Below are 6,947 nucleotides of genomic sequence, written 5' to 3'. Positions count from 1 at the left end.
GATTAAAAGGCTATATATAATATTCAGGTAGAGCCGGGTCCAGTTTATTTATGGGGGCTAAGCCGTGGCCCGGGGAGACTTGGCTCGAGGGCAGAAATCATTCTGGAGCCCGATTTTTTTCCTTTTTTTTCTTAAAAAAAAGAAGAAGAAAAAAAAAAGAAAAGAAAACAGAAACAGAAATCCTTCCACCTTCCCCCCGCCCCGGGCACAAAGTCTTTATTCGTCTCCTTTTCTCTAATGATTAAACATGTCATGGCGAGATTATAGCGAGGCGCCCATGCCCCGAGGAGATGCCTTCATTTGTTAAACCACCAGTTTATTTGTAACGGTGAATTTCATGCCACGCTTTCCCATTCGCCTTAATCTTTTTCTATGTAAGACAAATTGCTAAAAGGGGGTTTATTATTTTTTAATCACTTCCCATTTCAACATCGCTCTGACACCGGCAGGGAGGAGGGAGAATAGTTAGAAATCTCCAAGGCTTCTTCACATAAATCCAAAGTGACAATTTGTAAAGCCTCGAACAATATTATTGTCAAATAAACAATTAAACAAATAAACAAACAAAAATAAAATAAATAAATAAGTAAATCATCCTCTCCACGAAAACTTGATCTGGCCCGCTGTAGATGGCACAAGTACAGACAACTTGTCCTCCTTGTTAAGCAGCTAGTGTGCGAGAGCAGTAATAACGTTAACAGCTGTTGACATCTGTAGAGCTCTAGCGGTCTCTACCGGCAAAATTAAGAAACAACAGGGGGTGCTTACAATTAGGCAACTTATGATTGCCAGTATCGGTGCTCATAGGTGCACAGAAAAGAAACATTTGATCATACGAGGACCAAACGCAGGATTTCTGACAGGTAAAGCACAGAGATGTTATCTTCGAGCACAGAATTTGGCTCGGCTTTGGTGTAACTTTGTGAGCGCATCATTTGTGGAAGCTTTTTAAAAAAAAATTTAATAAAATTTTTTGCATCATTGGGGTCAATGTGTGCGCCTTTTGTTGACTCTTGGACAAGAACATCTGTCGTATTAAAATATTTTCTTTAATTTTACTCTTAGTCATCTCCAGATGACACCTCAATTCTCCCGATTGAGCAATTGAGTGTGAAGGTGAAGGCCTCTTTCTCTAAGTGTCACGCAATGATAATGCTGAAAAGAGCACAGTCTGCCCAAGTGAACGCGTAATGATCACCAGCTACTGTAGGCTGAAAACACACAGGCCTGGCTGCATCATTCTTGTATTTAAAACACATTAAGATCAGCGTTTTATTAATTTAAAGACCAAAGTGCGCGCTCACGTGCATGAATCAGCAGTAACAGAAAATAAGCAGCGTCTATTAAGCTGTAACAAGAGAAAATACTGTATAAACTGCCTGGAGCATCCAGTGCGCTTACCTAGACTGGAGGGGGGCTGAATGTGTTGCCAGCGTTAAGACAGCGCGCAGAGTTAATGAAATATCTTCAAATGGGAGTCAGGAGTGCGTGCAGAGATAAGCCTGATGTGGTTTATATACCCAGAAAGCAAGTGCTCCTCTTCTCATATTGTCCAAGAGCGTTTGCATAGCTGGCCAAGTGGCTCTGCTCTTGCTGACTCGCTAACATTGCATGATGTTTGTTTTCCCCTTGCTATGACGTGAGACAAAATATTGGCCATATGTTCATCGGCAATAAATTGGTCTTGAGCGCAAACACAACTCCCCTTGGAGGGCGCTTTTAAGCTACACAACTAGTTTTCCCTCTTTGAAATGCTTTGGGGACACAAAACTATCTGTTGGTGAATAACAATATTACAACAGCCGGTTTAAGAGATAATTGTATGCCTATGGAAGCGTTGCTAGTTGATCCTTATACCTTGACCTATTATCCCTCACACAGTGCGCTCTAATAAATCGCTTGGTAACCAAGAAGCAGCACAGTCCAGAGAGCAGATGTGGCATGTTATCCACACCACGGTTGCGTTTACATTAGATACCCTGATACAATGATTGATAACCAAGGTCACAGTAATTCACAATGATTCGAGACCCGGGCAGCTCCCAGGAGGCGCACTACGAGCATATAATGTTTGCAACATAGAGCCACGCGTGTCGACACTGAAAACGGGCGCAACGGTGAGAACAGAGAAAATGTCACACGTACCATGTTCAGGAGAATAGCAGCATAGTACAACCCAGCAGATAATAATAATAAACATAATGATAATAACAGAATCTTTTGATGGCATTAACAATTAGAAAACCAACAAATGTTTTTTTTTAACTGTTTGTTATAATTGTGGAAACTTTTACGACTTTTAGTTTTTGAATAAAATCACAAGTCAGAGTTTGACAACATGAGTCAAAATAAAAGCTTAAAAGTTTCAAATATAGCACAAAGTAAAAAAAAAACCCAAAACAGTTTGGTCCCCAAAATGTTAAATTATTCACTTAAATTCAGAATCTGCTCTTAGAAAAAATAAAATGCAATCAAATGTCTGTTATCTTTAGCATATCTTTGCACCTGTTGCACGTACACACCGGCAGCATTTTTGTGTAAACAAAGCTTTGTCTCCTGCATGAAAGGTTGCAAGAGTATTAGGCTGGTGTAAAGATGATAACAGGGAATCCCGGCAATTGTCGAGGAAGAAAGCAATACAAGGCAAATACCAGTCGTGCTATTATGACACCTCAGGGGTGGATGACTTAAATCAAGACAATGATTTTATTGTGGGCAGTCTGGAATCTATGCATGATAATAATGGTGTTGCCTAGTAGTGCAGGAGCGACCATCAATCAATAGCGAATACATTACTGATGGGTTTTGTGCAGGGCCACTTTGCTGATGAAAGACTGAGATTATCCTGCCTGTCATCACCGTGTTCAAGAGTATCACTAAGAAGCTGAGAATACAAATAAATAAATTGGCCTCATACCTTGATGAAATTCCACATTAAGGCAAAGTAGTTGGTTAGAGTTGGAATATATTCATGAGGTTCAGACGAATGAGAAAAAGCTTTCCACTCAGCTGCTCTGTGAATACCCTTGTGCTGTTTGAGTTTTGCCACAAGTGCTCTGGGTGCTAAATACAAGACCTCCTGAAAAAGGATGGGTAAGATAGGCCCCGGCGGTCAAGCTATTATCAATCCCTGGCCTAAAGCTTGATGACTAAGATACTTCAGATGTAGTTAATGGCAGCGTAAGGACACTGATGGCACAAGCATTCTGAAATCAATCAGTTCAAGTTTTAATGTATCGACCACTCGAGCGAAAAAGAGGGAGAGCTTCTCGACACACGAATGCCAGAGAGACTAGGTTGATTTCATGGAAGATACACTTTGAAAAAAGTTTAATTAAAGCTGAGGGCTCACTTGGATGGCTGGAACTCATACATGATGATAGCCAGTCCTATCAATTTGAAAGGCTTAGAACATTTTCTTCACAAACACATGCACTTGGAGAGGTTTAGCATTAGATCGCCAAGTCCTCAGTGTTAAGGCGAATGAATAGGAGTTTATAGCCCCTTTAAGAGATGTGAAGCAAAGTAGAGGGATGAGTTGTTTTCCAACAAAGTGCCCAGTTCTACACACTGATGAATATTACCGTTCCTTAAATGACAACAGTGCATTGTGAATTTGAGGAGCTGTGGAGTGCAGGGCGTTCAGTCTTAACGTTTTTGCCCTGCTGTGTTACCTACTGGAGAGGAAGAGAAGCCATGGAACAAATAGTGTGAAAGTGGTGAGCTGTGTCAAAGTGTTAACTGAGTGAAAAAGCTCCTTTAGAGCACTCATGAAATGTCTGGTATTTCCATCAAAATATCAGATTTATGGGTTGTATGGAAGGGTTTTGTGGGCCTTACTTGACATGAATAACTTTAAGCTTGAATACCTCCATTTCAGTGCTAAGCCTCTAGTGCAAGGCCAGTGCTTGGCCTTGGAGAGCCATATAGCTGTTTGTAAACCCTGCTGCTGAGGCTAAGGGCCAATAATACAATACTTACCTGACACATTATTTAAGCATTTTAGCCCTTGTGGCATGTGAGTACAACACAAAAGTCCCAGTCTAGGTCAGTTGCCTGAAAAGGTGTAAGCTTCAAATAATAATCAAGAACGGAGGCAATCAAAATTATTTTCGCTCGAGCACATATCGGCTCAGTCAGGTATCACGAGGAAAGACGACAAACGTTTATGATAGCCGCTGAAGTGAAAGTGAGGACGTAAATAAAGAAAGTGGTTGTGAACCTGCACATACTTTCAGCAAATTGTAAAGTAAGTGTTGTGCAGATATGTGGCCGTATGGCTGTTGAAGACAAAAGCAGCCTAAGTACCTCATGGTTGTGATAGACAAGAAAGGCACCTGACCAGGTATGTTTCAACACTGCTTCTATCATCCAAGGTAAAAGCAGAGCAACAACTCACAGGTAGGACCACCTTAACAATAAAGCATTTTCTCTTTGGTGAACCAAATCATCCGGTAAATTAAACCTAAACCTGAAGGGTAGCGCTGCAAAGTGTTAACCCACAACGGTGCATTGATTCCACAGTGTATTCATCAAGAGAGAACTTAATACATGCAGAAAGCAGTAGTAACTCTGCTTTAGTCTTACAAGACTTCCTTTATTTTTTGAAACAATAAACGCAGCATGAGCCAAGGACAGATCATTGGAGCTGGGTGCACTCGTCCTTGCCTTCACTCCTGCTGAACAGAACAGGTCTGGAGCAAAGATTCAAAAGCAGTGCAAGGATATTGACTGTTAGCTTCAACAGTAGGTCCACGGTGGGGAAGGTAGAATATAACTCATATCTGAATAGTACAGCATGGACAAAGCATGATGAATTAGAGGAGGGATGTCTCAAGGCCACTTCTTTTACAAATGTATCTTGCTGAAAAATATATGCTCATGTAAAATCCTTCTAACAAACATCCTTCTGAAAAGTTTACCCTTCAGGTAGATGAAACCATGGACAGATTAACGTGGTAAAACTTTGAAATTCCACTGAATACAATAGAATACTGACTAGTAGTGAATGTAGTGAAATATCACAATGTTGCACAAAGGAAATGACAAGCAGCCATCAAAGGAAAGGGAGAAAAACATACATTAAAGTAATGGCTTATTGGAACATACATTTTAAATGTTTTATGAGGAATCTAGTAAGGTCAAGTATTGCAATTTTTTTAAAATCCTTTTTAAAGCAGTAGCTCTGCTTTTTTATTATTCAAAGTTGCATATTGCCTAAAAACCAGATGGATGGTTGTAAAGTGTGTGCTGTTGTCCTTCCAGCAACAAGGAGCCGGGCAGAGATCGAAGCAAAAGATCCCCAGTTTGATCCCAGGAATAGAAATCCAGTGTAAAAATGTGGAGCTGAACGCCTGTGAGTAAGGCAGCAGCTGAAAGTAGCACAGAATTACACTGTAAACTAATAATAATAATGATAATAATAATGTCCCCTCTATTTTTTGCCTTTAATTGAATATTTATGAATATAATTCATCCAAAGCTGTACATACATTTTATCACCAGCAAGGATCAAAAAGTAAACTGCATGGTAAATGACAATGGTTCACATGCATTACTGTCCACATATGGATGAAAATGGATGTTCAGAGTATGCTGAGCAAAGTTTATATCACATACTAACTGAATATGCAGAATGCAGCTAGATCAATTAAAACAATCCTCATTACTATAATACTGCAATACTACATCCATAAATGTTTGGTCAACTTGACAGAGCTGCGTTACATGCTGAAGTGTATCCAACTTTATGTGTGTGACAGTCAACGGAGCCTTAAACAGCAACATCATGAGCTTGTGATGTGTCTATAACTTGAGGGGACGACACTGAAAACAACTACTAGAACTTTTTTGGAGCCCAAGAGGAATTTAAGAACTTACATATAAAGTGCAAAGATGATATAACAACCCTTAAAAACAGAAATTTACTTTTTATCCAAACTTATATTAATATTTACACAACCACAAACATAAGCTGAGTCTCTCCAAAACTGCATCCAGGTCACTTTGAACATTTGAACATTTAACTCAATGCGAGCTCAAATAGTGCCTGATGATAATCCATTTCTATAAAATAAGCTGTCATTCACACTCAGTTTACTGCAGATTATATTTCTTTGTGGCACTTTAAAATGTTTTTAACTACTTTAAAGGGTTTCTCAACCAGTTTGGCCCATAAATGCAAAAGGTTAAGGTTTCAATATTGTATCAAAGATTCTACAGCTTTTGGAGGTCTGAGGTTACATTTTCAGTGTCCATTTTTCCACCAAGAGAAAAAAAAATTCTGTTTACTGAAATCTTACTTAAACAGACAATCGCACAAATAATGACCCAAAGCTAATGCCTTGCCATGAGTAGGTGTGCTCACGGTTGCATGTAGAGCAGTGTGCATGCGGATATATCTTAATGGCTGTGAGAGTTTCTTCTGTGTGTGAGTGCGATTGGATGCGTGTGAGAAACTCTCTATTTGAGCCCATCAGGATATGTAACCTAAACAACACAATGGAGAGTAACAGAAGGGCTTGGGGGCATGAAACACTCACCTTGAACCAGGCTGTTCCTTGCAGACACAAGGATTGCCCATCTGCACATTTCTGAAGCCTTTTGATTAACAATGTGTCCAAAATAAAAGCTGAAAAGGAGAAAACACAATTTAGTATTTTCAATGGCTTTCTGCAGATGGGTTGCCAACATATTTGGATAATTAACGTGTAGATATTTTCTTTATACTGGGCTCACGATGGCAATTAACATGTTTTGTGAAGAGGTGGAAACTTTTTTCGAGGCAGTGAAGATGGAGGGAAATGCATTAGAGGAGGTCATGAAAATGGGCTTCTATTCTTTGTGCTAAAAGGATGCTTTTATAAGGTGATAGCAATTGAGGAATAAAAACCCAAGGGCAAATAAATGATAAAGAACTCATCATTAATTGGCAATCTTTTGGGCTT

Source organism: Diplotaxodon limnothrissa, linkage group LG19 (genome assembly GCF_057381915.1).
Source record: "Diplotaxodon limnothrissa isolate DT_005_m linkage group LG19, D_limnothrissa_male_GT1.1, whole genome shotgun sequence".
Taxonomy (NCBI): Eukaryota; Metazoa; Chordata; class Actinopteri; order Cichliformes; family Cichlidae; genus Diplotaxodon; species Diplotaxodon limnothrissa.
The sequence above is the reverse complement of the archived record's forward strand: the minus strand, read 5'-3'. Positions refer to the sequence as shown.